The 16,212-nt window shown below is 37.4% G+C and overlaps 1 protein-coding gene across 3 annotated transcripts in view; it reads right to left on the reverse strand.

Annotated features, from left to right (window-relative positions):
- GPC5 (glypican 5) overlaps nucleotides 1-16,212 on the reverse strand; it is a 599,375-nt gene that overhangs the window by 321,543 nt on the left and 261,620 nt on the right. The gene's annotated exons all lie outside the window — the stretch shown is intronic.

Consider the following 16,212-nt stretch of genomic DNA (forward strand, 5'->3'; position numbering starts at 1 on the left):
AGGTTTATGTGCACTAGGAAGTCTGTAGGGGGGCCAAAGCATTAGCTTTTATAAAAGATTTATAGATCAGTGGTGCCATATGTTTTTGTCATTTCCTAGAATTTCATAATCTAATCAGGATACCTTTCCTGAGAATCAGGACCTGTCCAATCCAGAATACTGAATACAGTAGTTTGCAAGTGTTTTTTCAGGGAACTGTATTTGCAAGTATCAATTCTTTCCCCAAGGACAGGAGCACTTGAATTTTTTTTGTCCTGGAAGACAAAAAAACTGAGATTGTGTTGTTTCATTGCCTGCTAGAAAACTCCTAAAATTTTTTCAAAGAATTATTGAATTCTAGAAAAATTTCTTAGAGGGACTGGCATCTACCATTTCTATGTATATCTTTGGGAATCAATGACTAACTGACATTTCAAAAAAGAAGGGAAAGCTTAGTTGTACTTGATTAACTACTCAGCTGTGGAATCAGCAACCTAACATCACAGATGTGAGGGGAAGGAAGTGCAAGTGTCCAGAGATCAGGTGTGCACTATACACTAGTAACATGCCTGTGATGGTAGTGACTATATTATTCGTTATAATTTCATCTGGACAAATAAATAATCACAATCTCTAGCCAATCTAATGAGCTAGTGTAGTTTATTCCTTCCATACCTCTAATTTTGAATTTGGAATTACAAATGTTTAGTTCCATTGTTTGCTTTAATTTTGCCATTAAATTTAGTGTTTAGTAACTGTGAATTATCTAGAAATGGTGAAGTGAAAGTAAGACTGTTATTTGAGAATGGGTAGACCTGGTTTGACAAATCCAGATGGATTATAATGTTTTCTCAAAGAATTTTGTTATTCAAAAAACTGCTGGAATCTAGCAGGAAGAGAAAAAAAACTTATGTTGAGAAGCCACAATTCAAGTAATATGTTTGATTTTTTTAAAATTAGTAATACAGGTTGGTACTGAAATAACATTTTGTCTTGAATGAAATATAAAACCACTCAAACTAGAAAAAGTTCACAGAGCTTTATTAGGCATTGATGCCACCTACTGGAAACCAACAAAGGCAGAAATTCCAGGTCTGAGCAGTGCTCAAACGCCCAAAGGAAAATCAGCGAATTGCTGTCATATATAATCACTAAACACATAAGCCTGGTGTCAAACATGGAAAAGCTCACTGAAAAAATCAAAACCATGGTACTCTGTACCTACACAGTAACAAAAGAGAGTGCTTGCAATTGTGTGTACCAAAACAAAATCTGTCCATTGTGAACATTAAGCAAAAACCCAGAAGTTCTTAAAGAATTCTGAAGTTTTAAGAAGGTTTTTTGTACAAGGGACAGTCATACAAAATATGTGACAATATGAGATATTTCCCTATAGCTTTAAGGTAAAGACAATTTCTTTGTTGAGAGTTGAAATAGACCTTCCAATTACATTCGAACGCATAACCATATCTTTCTGTTATAACTTGAAAAATCATGCATCTGCCAACTGTAAAATGAATTCATCATATTATATCACAACCAGAATAAGGAGGGTCTCTAGCCTATCCCTAAGCAGAAATTAGATCAAAATATAAATTACCTTGAATATTATTTATTGATTTGAAAGGGAGCTAGTATAGCCACCTAATAATAAATGTTCTAAAGCAAAAAGTTTAACATTTCCACTCAGGCAATTAAAACCTTCTGTTCTTTTTTCCTCTGACAAACACAGAGCATTCTAGGCATATTTATTTTGTGTCAGTTCAAAGTTTCTAACACACCGAGACATTCCAGGCATCCTCACACTATATATTACATTATGATCCTAATATTATAGCCCAGTAATCAGTGCCATTCACAACCCACCTACAAGTATGAGAACAATTTTTAATAACAAAGAAAGTATAAAAGTACAAATTATAATGGGAAAAAAAAGGATCACAGAATCACGGAATCTTAGAATATGCTGATTTGGAAGGGATCCATCAGGATCATCAAGGCCAATTCTGGCCCTCCACAGGACACTCTGAGTCACACCATGTGCCTGAGAGCATTGTCCAAACATTCTTGAACTCTGTCAGGCTGGTGCTGAGACCACTTTCCTGGGGAGCCTGTTCCAGGGCCCAACCACCCTCTGGGGGAAGAACCATTTCCTGATATCCAATCTAAACCTCCTCTGACTCAGATTGATGCTATTTCCCTGAATCCTTTCACTGGTCACACGAGTGAAGAAGTTGGCACCTGTCCCTCCTCTTCCCTCACGAGGAAGTTGGGAGACTGCAGTGAGGGAAGAGCCTTCACTCTCCTTCAGGCTGAACAGACCAAGTGACCTCAGTCATTCATCCTAAGGCTTCCCCTCAATGCCTTCACCATCCTCGTGGCCCTCCTTTGGACACTCTCTAATGTCAATTTTATACTGTAGCATCCAAAACTGCCCCCAGCACTTGAGGTGAGACCACCCCCAATGCAGGGCAGAGCAGGACAATCCCCTTCCTTGCCCAGCTGGCCATGCTGTCCCTGATGCCCCCAGGACAGGTTTGTCCCTCCTGGCTGCCAGGGCACTGCTGACTCACATTTGTCTTGCCACCAACCAGGACCCCCCAGGTCCCTTTCCACAGTGCTGCTCCCCAGCCTCTGGTTCCCTGGTCTATGCACACAACCAGGGCGTTGCCCCAGCCCAGGTGCAGAACCCAGCTCTTGCCTTTGTTAAACTTCATGTGATTGGTGATTGCTCAGTTCTCTTACTTGTTGAGGTCTCTTGAGGCAGTCAATGGCTCCTCCTAGTTTAGTGTTACTGGCAAACTTACCTAGAACCTCTTCAAGTCCCACATGGAAGTCATTTATGAAGACATTGAAGAGAACTGGGCTGAGGTTGGAGCCCTGTGGAACCTCACCAGTGACCAGATGCCAGCCTGATGTTACTCCATTCCCTAGAGCACTTTGTGGCCAACCTGTGAGCCAGTTGCTCACCCATTGTCCGAGCAACTTATTCAACTGAGTGCTAGATATTTTGTCCATAAGGATTCTGGAGAGACACTATCAAAAGCTTTGATGAAGTCCAAAATTATTCAATCTACTGGATTTCCTAAATCAAGTTATCTTGTTGTATGAGGAAATTATATGTTAGACAAACATGACTCTCCCCATGTGAAGCCTTGTGCATCTTGGATATTCTCAAAACAAATAAATTTGAAGTCATCGCTGTTTCTAAAATAATGCTTTCTGGTTTTGTGTATTGCACTCTTTTCAACAAAAATAAAACTTAAAAGGTCATGTTGGTCCTTAGTGTCTCAACTGCCCTAACCTACAGATATACAAATGCAATACTCTAGACAGGAATAGAAATGGCAGAAACAAGAAAGGGCTTAGACAGCGTAAACTTGCTGCTCCCCAGCCTCTCATATTAACTCAACAGAAATATAAAATTATAAAGACAAAGAGTAGTAAAACATGACAAGAAATCCTGCATCAGATACTAAGTCAATTAAGAGTTAAAATTGTTTTAATATTGCTCTAGAACTCAAAATTAAATAGAAGAGTACATTCACTCTATGCCAATTCCTTTACAACATACATTCAACCTCATACAGAAAATTCTTGTCAGACAAGACTTTGTTAATTTGATGCATTATATACTTCAAGAAATAAAAACTTATCCCAAAGAGAACTCTTGTTCCCTTAGTCTCATAAAATTTCAGCATTTTTGCAGTGCCATTGGCAAAGGTAGCAGTAAAATGCAGGGAAAGATTTTAAAATTGATAGTATCCTGCTAAGCTATAAGCACATTTAGTGGTTATGGCACAGGAAAAAAGCCTTATGAAAGACTGCACAAGACAGATATATGCTGAACCAAAGTGTAAAAATGAGTAAATCTGGTCCTAAAACTATGCAGGATATACTTTACAATTACTAACTGATCTCATATATGCAGTGACTGCATTCTTTTCAGCATAAGAGATCCTGTATCCAATTTCCATAATCTCAGCATAGTTATGGCAACTTTGAAAGAGCTTTAAAGCAAGTGCAGAGCTAAAGTCCTTTTCTCTCCAATGCTGCTTATTCCACATCAATTCTCACTGATCTCAGAAAGAATTTTAGAAATGAGTACAGCGAAGCCTAGCCCCATGTCTCCTGATATTTTTTCAAGTAGTACAGATGAGTAGAATAGGTTTGACAAAGTACAGGTGTAACTGAATGTAGAGAACTTTGAGGCAGTAAGACCCCTGCAGCTGGGAAATCCAAGCAGACAACTAGATCTGCAAAAGGAAAAGGGACAGGAAAATCTAAACAAATAAAAATATGCAACTTTTGTCACGGAAGAAAAGTTGACCATTCCTTGCCTTCAAGCTGCAGCCACTATGCTTAAACTTAGAGCTCCTCTCCACAAATGCTTTCATATCCTTGAATTTTATAAACCATATGTAAGACTTAATGCCAAAATCATAAAAAATCTTAGCTACTGGGACAAAATCAATACTAAAATAATTAAAAAATTAAATCATTCAGATTTCACTGTGGAAATTCAAAATTAAACCCTGTGATAGTTAATGAGCTGGCAATTACCTGCAGTGTTTAGGTAGAACATGGACCAAGGTTTCAGACTTCTCTGACATGAGCAGAGAATAAACAGGAAGGTGAACAGGAGAATCCCATTAAAGGATTTGTTTTTATTGCGGTACAAAATGAGAAATATTGATGTTACAAATTAACCTTAGTTATTTTTCACTGAAATGTAGATTACACTGATAACAATGTTCACTTTCATCTTGGACATTTTATTATTAAATATTTTAGCTCCAGTAGGTCTATATTTGCCATAGAACCAGAGTATTTTGACTGATTTTTCCTTTTCAGTCCCCAACAACATCCACAGAGGCTTCTGTCACACAATCCTGCTTTGGTGTTACTTGTATATTGTTTTCATTGAGCTATGCTGTTCTGACAGCATGCAATTCTTAAGTCTAGCCTGCTGTCACTCTTTAATTCTTCTCCTCTGAAGAACTAGGCATATGTTCAGTTATGTTTAGAGCATAATTCAACAAAATATATAACTGCATGTTTAAATCTATTGCTATGAGTTATGTACTTAGATAACTTAAAAGATATGGGGTTTAAAGTGTTTCTCAGGTTTTATACAGACAGTATTCTTCACCTTGTATATGAAATTCTTTTTCTTTTAAATATGTATTTATCAGATCTTGTCCTTTCAGTTAGCACTGTTGAAAAGAAAGTGTGAAGAGGCAATGCTAGCTGACACGCTGTCAAATCACAGCCAAAACCTGGATTTTTTTAATCTCTAAGAATCTAACACACAAACATTGAATCATGATTAGCCATAAAAATATAGGAATTAATTAGGTCTTGATAACTATTAATTGTATTTTACTCACATCTATAGGCACCATGATTCATCTTTCATTTTGATACATATAACAAGGAAGGAAAGAAGTTGTGTCTGGTTAATCTTAACAGTTTAAACAGATTCCTATAAAAATAATTGGAAGCATTTGTGATTTTATAGAAAACAAAATTCTTCTCAGTGGGTTCATCTGATTTTAATAGGAATGGATCTCTGGAAAAGACATACAGAGCCAAATTCAGCAAAGCTCTCTATGCCTCCAGCAGAATCAATGCCAGCATGGGTAACAGGGCTGTCTACACTGCTCACAGTAATAAGAGGTGTCTTTGATCCTAAACATGGAGATATCCATTGGCAAAAGGTGCAGCTTATAGAGAAAATGTGCAGAGAAAAATAGGAGAGTGAAATACCATTTTTTTCCAGAGTTTAAGGATTCCATCACCAGGAATCAGAGCCATTCTTTTGCTTAAGTAACCAAAGAACCCACCCACACTTGGGCTGTGACTGATACCGCTTCCTATGTGTATGGTGCTCCCCAGTCTCCTGTTGGAACTGCTTTTACTGCTCAGCAAAAAATTTAATGAACAAGGTGAGTAAAAGGAGTAAAAGGCCAGATGAAAAGGCCACTTTGGTAGCCTAGTAATTATGGCTGAGAAGATACTTGGCATGTGCTCTTGCTCTGTGTACCTGCTACAAACGCTGTGTTTTTATGCAGAGGTACTTAAAATGAGGTTTAATAATTCCTGAAATTAAATGCCAAGTTGAGTTTATGTTATGGTCCTAATGAAATGCCCATGTGTTAGATTTGACACCTACAATTACAGCCCAATTCATGAATGGAGAAGAGAAGTTCACCTTTGTTTTTGTTTACTGCTTACTAATATTGAGCAACCTGGTCTAGTGGGAGATGCCCCTGCCCATGGCAGTGAGGTTGAACTAAATAATCTTTAATGTCCCTCCCATCCCACGTCACTCTATGATTCCATGATATCACCACTGCTGTTATTATAACTATCTTATGAATTAAATATTACTGAATGGTCCCACTAATCATAAAGCAATAGTGAAACCTGGTTTGTCACATACATATGTCCACCTTCCCATATGTTTCCTCTGCCTATTTTCATTGAAATGAAACACGATCTCACCTCCATCCTATCCTTAAAACAACTCCGCAGCAATTCTTCGGTTCTCCCCCAGCAGTTTCCAATTCAAGAGCAATGACAGATTCTCCTGACATCCCTATCGCCTGCTTGCCATAATTTAGCAGACTTTCATCACCAAAGCCTCCCTAAAATCCCTTCAGTTTCCCCTAGCAGCACATTCCTTCAGTAGTACTAGCTCCCTTTCTCCATTTTTGGTACATGGATAAATTAAGTCAATATCACTGTAATGTCTTGCTGCTGAGTGACATCTATTCCTTCATTAAATGTGGATGAAGAAGGGTAAAGGCACAGAAGTTATCAGGAGCATTGGTAAACACACCACCACTGCACAGGTTTTAGCTTCTTAGGAGGCTGAAAAGATGTTCACATCTAATTAACAAATCCATCTTACTGGAGGTAACATTTGCATAGTCATATTTCTCTAGGCAAAACCTGTTTTGTGTTGCAAAGGTACCTGGAATCATGGTACAAATTGATTTATTTAAAATATTTTGCTGCAGTGCTGCTGGGAAAGTGTCTATCATGTTATATTAAATAAGGTCAATGATGGGCAAGTATCTGTACAGTAGTAAGAAATATCTTCTTTTTCTTAATTCCAGCAACAATCTGTTGTATGGAACAATATTTATGCATCTTACATACATGAATGCATGTTGATAATGCATACTCAGTTTCCACAGTGTATGGGATGCACACTATAGGCAATTCAGTTTTAAAAGCAAAAAAAAAAATTAACAGATTGGCTCCCTCTTGAATCCAAAGTGGTACTCAGACATGTTAGTCAAGTAAGTAACGATGCCTGCTGTTCAAGTTCATCTTGCAATGTGGTTTTGTGGAATTTTAAACCACATCTTCCTCTCATTTGAATAGCCAATTTCTTTATCTGGAAATAAATTACTTTTGGAGGTATTTTAGGAGAGAAAAAAGTTTCCAAGCATTTCTTATACATAAAATATATCAAGTCCATGTGAAATGCCTCAAACAGAACACTCAGCTTGTAGCAGAGGCTTTCAATTTTACCTTTTATTCTCTGTAATAGTTACAAGCCGTTTCCCCCTTCTTTTCAGTATTTGAATGGCATATTTCATTCACACGTCCATTACTTTCTGCCCAGCATGGTAATTCAGCTAAAGGAAAAAGCTTAGTATTTGAAAATGTCAGCTGCCCAAAAGATATTTAGAAGTCTGTGAATGTTAACCTTTCTAACATTTGCTTTAAGCCATCTGAAATTAATTTTCCTCTCTGCCTTCCCATATCTGAATAAGGAAAAAGAACTACTCTAAGATGCCTATTTAAGCAGAAACTGATACAAGGTGTATGATCTCTGGGGAAAACAGGTCTCCTAATATATGTAAATAACTCCCATTCACATTACCATAACTGCAGAGGAACAGATTTTTTCCCAAGATTTTTATTCAGTAAATTAAATTCATGTTCACCTCTCTCAGTTCCTTTTACTTATTCTCATAAAAATTTCTTTTTCTGATGATCTGTGCACACCTTTCTCATCAGTTCACTGTACATAAAATTAAATGAATAGAGATTTACAAGTAGCTTTAAATAATTTTAGTACCCAGGATATTTGTTTTTAACCATTGATTATCAATTCATCAAGTCAAGATTACTGGAAAACACATAAATCCTGAAGAAAGCTTTGAAAATATTATCAATTCAAATAAGACTTCACTGTGTAACCACAAAACACAGCAGACTACAGAGTAAAATGCCTCAATTTGCTGGATCATCATTAATGTGAATGTGACACTGTTTGATTGCATCCTCTCAACACAAAGTAAAATGAAACTGCAGATCTGATTAAAAATAACACACCATGTAATCATTTCAAAGCAACAGAGCTTACAATGGAGCTAAAATTGTTTGTAAAGGAAAAAAATGATCTTAAAATGATTTATGCTTGAAGCAAATAACTTTTGGCTATTGATACAGTTTGTTCTCTATATCACAACAAGGTTTTTAAAAGTATATTCCCAAAAATAAATAGTATATACTCGACATTAATAGGTCCCATTTGGATAAAACAATATGAGTTTACAGAGGCAAATCTGAATTTTTCACTTTTTTTTTCTTCCCTCTGTGTTCTCAAGAAAAGGAAAAGTTACACTCTTTCCTGCTGATGTGTAATCAGAGCCTCCTGCAGAAAAACTACTCTGGGCCACATAAATGGAAAGTGACCATGGCAACCAGAACAAATATTAGACAACGTGAGGCCACAACCAAGACTTATATAAAGCCCTACTTTTTACTTTTGAAATACTTAGCTTTTCCTTTTTCTTTTAAAATCACATCTGAGCTCCATCTAGAGTCCACATTGTTCATTATTCATACACAGTGTTATCTTCCCTAAAGATGCTAGAGCTTGATGCCCAGCATCTCACATCCAGTGTCCTACCACACATCCATCTCCTTAACCCATGACAGGTATATCCCAAGCCTACCCCAAGGGACAGAGAGCTTCTCCTTTGCACAGCAGAGCACTGCCCTCCCTGTCAGGAATTCCCTCTGCCCTTGACAGGAGATTTGGCACAAGAGACATCTGTACCTACATGTAGGATTTTATCCTGTGCCACTGTGCTGAGAAGAACATCAATTTCAAGGCTTAAAATTAGGAATAGCAGCATTCAAGGTCCTTCCCTAGGAGTCAATATATATTCTTCAGCATTCCAAGAACACCTGATGAGCATGAAAATGCTCCCCACCGTTGCAAACTGTCACATGTAAGTTCCTAATTTAATATGAACCTGGTGATAATCAAAGTCTAAAAAAATTGTTCTTCATTACTCCAGACTTCTGTGGTTTGCATCAACCACTTCCACAGCATCAGACAGCTTTGTCCAAGCTGAACTCCTCAACTCTCATTAGGGTACTTATGCACACAATCTACAGCCAGATTCAAGATATCTGGTTTCCTTAGCCTTTAGGTCTTCCAAAAGAGATTTGTCTGCTTCCATCTGCCTCAAAAACATCAATCTCTATGTTACTAGACTGCCAGTGTGCACTGTGAATGTTACCCTCCTGCTATTTTGAGCCATATATCCTTGTCTGGATTCTTGCAATTTTCAGCCACTACTGAACCCTGTGAGGCTAAAGATGGATATACACCTTCAGGCAAATGACTCAATGCTGAAGGACTTCTAGGGACAGTTTAGAAACCTGCATCCCTGAAACCATGAGGGTTATCATGGTTTATTGCACCTCGCTTTATTTCTGAGAGAAGTCTGGAGAACCACACCACGTACACGAGTTCAAAATGCCTCGTTCAACTTCAAAAAGACTGGGGCAACTGCTGCCATCTCCCTAGTACTCAGGAAGGGGAACAAATTAATGTCCTATGAAATACATAAATGTTGAGCCCTAAGGGCTCACACCTTCCCAGAAGACTGCCTATCCATGCAGAGAAGTGCAACTGTAGGGAGAGAAAGAGATGAGCCACACCATTTTCTAGAGAAGAAAAGACAGCACAGCACACAGTATCCAAATGCAAACTGATTTGCAATAAACCATTCTAAAAGGATATTGTATCTTAAAGTGAAGGCACGAATTAATCTGTGGTTGACTTGCAGGATCAGCCAGTCTGACTGGGAGGAAGGGAAGGGAAGGGAAGGGAAGGGAAGGGAAGGGAAGGGAAGGGAAGGAAGGGAAGGGAAGGGAAGGGAAGGGAAGGGAAGGGAAGGGAAGGGAAGGGAAGGGAAGGGAAGGGAAGGGAAGGGAAGGGAAGGGAAGGGAAGGGAAGGGAAGGGAAGGGAAGGGAAGGGAAGGGAAGGGAAGGGAAGGGAAGGGAAGGCACAGTCTGCCTACCTGCTGCAGATATGATACATCAGCATGACTACCAAAAGGAGATTATAGTATCTACCTGTCTGTCTGTCTTACCTGTGGATGTCCTGTGAAACTTAGTTTATATCCAGTTGTTTACAGGCTTTGGTAGGGCTTTCCAATGATTTTACAGTCAAAGGCCTGACAAAAGTTGATATAGCATATCTACTTAGATATAGCAGATAGCAATTTTCAGAGGGTTGTTTTCCTACACCCCTAAATTTCTATAGATTTTAATTGGAATACCTTGTCCCTTGGACAGTGGCCACCAGGACTGAGCTTTCCAGATGCTAGGACATAGTCAAGAAGCCTGGGAAAGCATTAGAAAATGTAGAAACCCTGTAGAAACCAGTGCCTTGGTCCTTTCTGGACCTCAGTACTTGCTCCCTGCAAGGCACTCTTGAGTAAAATTCTCCCCTGTGCCCACAATGTAGAAATTAAAGAAATAGTCCAGACTGAAGCAAGTGAAGAAAAATAAATTAATTTTAGGGTGAATGACTTGAGTTCCATGTCAAAAAGTAAAGTAGAAAATGATCCAACTTAGGTAATTATCCTCTAACCTTTGGCCACTTAACCTGAAAATCTACAGAAAAGGTTGGTGGATAAGCCTTAACTTCAGCTAACTCTGGCCTCAAGAAGTCCCTGAGATGCAGGACTTACCAGGCAAAAAAAAAAAGAGCATAATCTTATGCAGCTTTACCTTTCCTTCACTGCCATGTTTTTTGTTCTCTCTGAATATTGCTAGCTCTTCTGAGCACATTGCTAGCTTTATTTATTTTTTTAAGTGGAGTTTCAAATGATGCTGTCAAGGATAAATACTGGAATGCTGTTTCTGGTTATTTGCAAAGCAAATGGTGTTTAATCATTGCCAGAGATGATTTGACATGACATTTTCAAAACTGAGTTATTTTATTTTTTACACTAAAACCTGACCAGTTTTAATCTCAAATATGCAAAAGCCCATGATTGAGATGGTGATTATGATCACAGAGCCTACATATTGCAGTCTACTCTGCTTTATGTAATTAGAATTTATCACCCATTTCTCAGAGAAATGACATCCTCAAAGAAGAAGTTTCTCTTCTCCAAGATCCTCTGCATAACCTGTATGTATTAATTCAGTAAAAGTCCTAAACAGACACAGTATGTAAAAATTCATCCTGTCAAAATGACTGAAGCTGTCTATAGCCAGGAAATGTTAAATCACTTCCTTTATTCTTTACAAAGTTGACAAAACATTTGCATTGGAACTTAAAAACCATTAAAAGATGTATTTTTTGCTTGTTTGCATCTAGTGTCTGTAAATATATGTAGTCAAAAGTCATATAGAAAGACAATATTTCAATATAATACAGGCCCAAAATCATCAGTCACCTTTGCTTGAATAAAGACATTGGCCTTTCTATGAAGATAGCTCTATGAAGATAGATCTCTTTAAGGGATTTTTATTTGCTCTTTATAGATAGTTGTACTAATTATATCTATTATGATTACTGAACTTTTAAAACTTAGTTTAGATGGGACAGTTTTGTTCTCTATTGAGTGGAGAACAAAAGAGAGAGAGAACTTCAAGTTTTATGGCTGTTTTTATACAGCATTGGATGAAGTCTATAGTTCAATTGTATATGTGACAAAAAGTTAATTTTTAATTTTATAACTAGTAATAGTTTTTCTTTTTCCTCCAAGACTCAAAATAGGAAAGGTGCAAGTCACATATGAGCTCTTGGCTTGCTCCAATGAAAGAAGGAACATCTAAAAAGCTGTTACGCCACACCGACTCTTATTGAATTTGCAGGGAACCCCGATGAGGGGAGAGAGAATGATGCATCTGACTCCTTCTTTTCAGAAGGCTAATTAACTACTGTATTATACTATATTATTCTATACTATATTACATTATATTACATTACATCTAAACTGAATCTGCCAAGCACTCAACCCTGCACACAACTGCACACACTGCCCAGAATCTCATGACTGTCCCCCAACAGTCCCGGCACACACACACACGCTTGGCCCTGATAGGCCAAGGAAACAAAACATCATCACTTTGGGTAAGCAATCTCCACATTGCATTCTACTTTTGCACAAACACAGGGACAGCAAATGATAAAAAACTGTGTTTTCTTTCTCTGAGGTTCAGAGAATGTGAATCCCAGAAATATTACTGGGAAGAACTGTGCCTTGCTTTTCTCTGTGAAGAGAAATGTGGGGCTACAGCCTCTTCCTCTCTGCTTTCAGCTCTGTATTCTACCTTTTTGTTGATTTTGCAGCTCACTGTGTCCCAACTCAAATTGATTTGTCTATTCAGTAAAATGCAAGAGGAAAGAAAGTGGTATTAATAGAGGCCCTGTAAATCTTTGTGCTGATACCAGTATCACAAGCACTTCAATCATCATCATCTTGCACTGCTACTAAAAATTGCCATCTTGCCTCTGACGTGTCTGTGACTTTCCCAATTTTTTTTCACACAGAGCTTTTGCAGCCAGGCAGGGAGCTGAATCTGAAAATTACCTACTGCTAAAAGAAATCCTCCAAATGCATCAGGTTTGACTTGTGTTGGTTGCCTGATCCTGTTCACCACGTGGTCATGTTAACATGCCTGCGGGTGAAAAGCATCCAGCTGTGCAGGACAGGGAAGAGGAAAAACTGTCTCTTTCAGAAGCCATTTCAGTTGATAACAACTTAAAATGTGACAGCCCATTGAAAGGTGGGATAAGAGGTGTACTAGTCATAAATTTTTAAATAGTAATTAGTTAGGCTACATATCCAGGAGGGGTAGGAAAATGTGGTTAGGCTTCAGCACCTCATTGCAAGCCTAAGGAAGAGCCAAAATAAGTTTCAAGTGTGAAAATCTGTTCAGTCCATTGAAAATTATACAGTATTTAATCATTCTGAAATCACTATGATACTAATAAGCTCAAATGCATTTTCGATTTATTTTGATGATTAAATAACAGAGATTCTTATGGGCATTGGAAAACCTCTAAGGTCTACTAAAACATATCTGAAAGGATGATGGAAGCCAAACAAACTTTTATCAGTTGACTGCCTTTGCTTTGAACACTGGACTGATAACAGCAGCATCAAAATGTTTAGAATACTACCATCCTTCCTGCACTTTAATGATAAAAATAGATAACTTCAGGAATTTTTTGTTGTTGTAAAATATAACCCAAAAGCTGAAATCCCTCACTAAATTGATTTGTTCCAGAAATTCTCTCAAAGATTTTTTCATCCAAGATACCAACAAAAACCATGATTTTGCATCCTTCCAAGTATACCCATTTTATGGTGAAATGACTATCACCAGCCCTTGCTTTCAAACACTTCACACCCAGCTCCCATCTGAATTCAGTGCATGTTCTGCTGGACAGACCAGCCCAATGAGACAAGGCCTTAGTTAGAAACCTCTTTGAATAAGAACAGTGTACTTGTGACACAAACTTAAATGGAAATATGATAACTGCATAACAGATTTAATGTGATGGAGTGTGTGTGATTTGAAGATAAAGTCAGTTAACAGTGAAAATGGTTTAAAAGCTGAATAAAAGAACCTGGAAGAGTGTGCAGAAGTTTTTGAAAGCTATTTGCGTAGACATACTGAAATGGTCCACACAATTTCATTAAAATTGTTAAAATTTATGAGATTTTGTTAAAATTAATAAAATTAACTAGTAAAAATTTTCACCAGAACTTGCAGTATAACATAAAGCTGCATGATTTTTATTATTTAGTGACCAAAAAGGAAGACAAGCATCAGAAGATGTAAGAAGTGCGTTTCCTGAATTAACAGAGACTTTCAGTCAATTATAAGAAGCCCAGTCCACTTCCAGAGGTTAGCGGGTTTTTGGGGGGGTTTTTTGTTTTGTTTTTAATGATTTAATAGTGCTACTCTTATCAGAGTTTTCGGGAAGAAAACATTTACTTCTAATATAGTATTATGGTGCCATGTAGAGTGGAATGAATGATCTGTGAGATCTAACTCAGACATCTGTTGCACAGTTGTGCACTGAGGGCATCAGCACTCTGTGATCCACATGACACCTTCCCAGACTATATTTTCATATAGAAATAACAATCACAGTTGTATAGTCAAAGACTGAGCAAATAGCATGCAGGAAATAGTACTGAAGTTTCTGTTGCTGCCAAAAAGATTCAATTTTTGTAATTTTAGCTATCAACGGAATGGAATAGAGCTCACATATGAAAGACCTGTAATCCTTTAAATGAGTACATATAAAAGAGATTTACTTGTAAATCATCACGGTTTAGGAATGATTCTCCATAATTCAGTGCCCCCAGTGAGACTCTAAAACCACAGGAATGTTTTACCCTCCCCCTTCTCACTGCAGTGGTGTGGAGTTGAGAATTGGAGACACAAAAGGCAAAGATCACGGGCTGAGATAAGATCAATTTACTGGAAACCAGAGAGATAAGAAAGCAAGCAGTAGCAGGAAAAATACTGATGACAGAAGGTCAAAAAAACCCCAAAGCAAACCAAACCAACCAACCAACCAACCAAAACCAAACTAAACTATTCACATGGGAAAAAAATTCCTGGTAATAGACAATACCAGACAGCTTCCTCCACCATGTTTTCTTGGACTGTGAGGAACCACTCCTCCATGGAAGAGAGTTCCTTTTCCCTGCCCCTGTCAATGATGTAGGTGGTATAGAATAACCTCTGTGCCCTAACCATGCTCCCTCAGGCTACTGAAAAAATTGACCCTGTCCTGGGACAGGACAAAACATCTGTTCTGACTTTCAGGTTTTGTATAATATAATTGGGACACAGAAATTTGTCAAAAGAAATTAAAACTAACTTCTCACAAGTGATTACTTCCTTCCACTTCTCACTTTTTATTTCACCTTTTACCACCACAGAGTCTTAGTGTAAGTTATGAAAACATCGAACCACATATTTTGCATTATCAGCTCTGGAGCAGTGAAAATGAGATTATAAGAGAGTGATGTTAAATTATTTAAGTTGTAACCCAGTTTCAATCTATGTTAGCATGCAAAAATTATTTTTACCATAGACTTTTTCATAATACAAAAAATTGTACATATTTCAGTGTGAATAGGCACAGTAATTAAAATATTATAACAGAATCATTGGGGAATCACAGCCTTTCTATTGAAGTAATTGCAGGTATTCATATCAGCTAAGCTTTATTTGGAAAGCACTTTAATTTGATTGTGATATATGAAAGTGCATTACAGAAGTTAACTGATACATTTACTTATAATTAAGGTTTTTAGTTAAACCCTGATAATTTAATAAGCAGATTCTCTTGACTTCATTGAGTCAGCACTAAAGGAAATAAAGGGATTTAATTGGCATTTACAGGTGAGATTGCACACCTCCACTTAATAATAGGAAAATTAGGCTAAATTGCTAAATAGTATATAGCATTTATTTGATTACTAACTATTAGTAATGATTTTTTTTATTATTATTGTTTTAGATAAATTATATTTTTGTCATGCCAAACTTCAGACCAATATTACAACTTTTTTTTCAACAAGAAGAAAAAAAAAAGAAAACCTAACAATTGAGGATGTGACTATTCAGGATGAAACCAGTTACTTATAGCATAATTTGAACTGACCTCCCATAACCCATAGCCTTCAAATCTGTTCTACAATATCAGCTTATAAATACGAAAAATGTAAAATTCCTTAATCACAAAGAAGCTACAAGCAGCATGACATTATAGAGCAGCAATTGGTGTGCTGGGGGCCAGAGAGAAATGTCACAGCTAAGCTTCTGAATTCTTACTCTTGTCTCCTTACTAACTATTTTTTAACTTCACTACAGTTATGCACTTTACTCTTGCAGGCTTCTTAGTGGTTTAAAGTTCAGTTTAGATT

The sequence above is a fragment of the Molothrus ater genome, chromosome 2 (genome assembly GCF_012460135.2).
Source record: "Molothrus ater isolate BHLD 08-10-18 breed brown headed cowbird chromosome 2, BPBGC_Mater_1.1, whole genome shotgun sequence".
In the NCBI taxonomy this organism is placed as follows: domain Eukaryota; kingdom Metazoa; phylum Chordata; class Aves; order Passeriformes; family Icteridae; genus Molothrus; species Molothrus ater.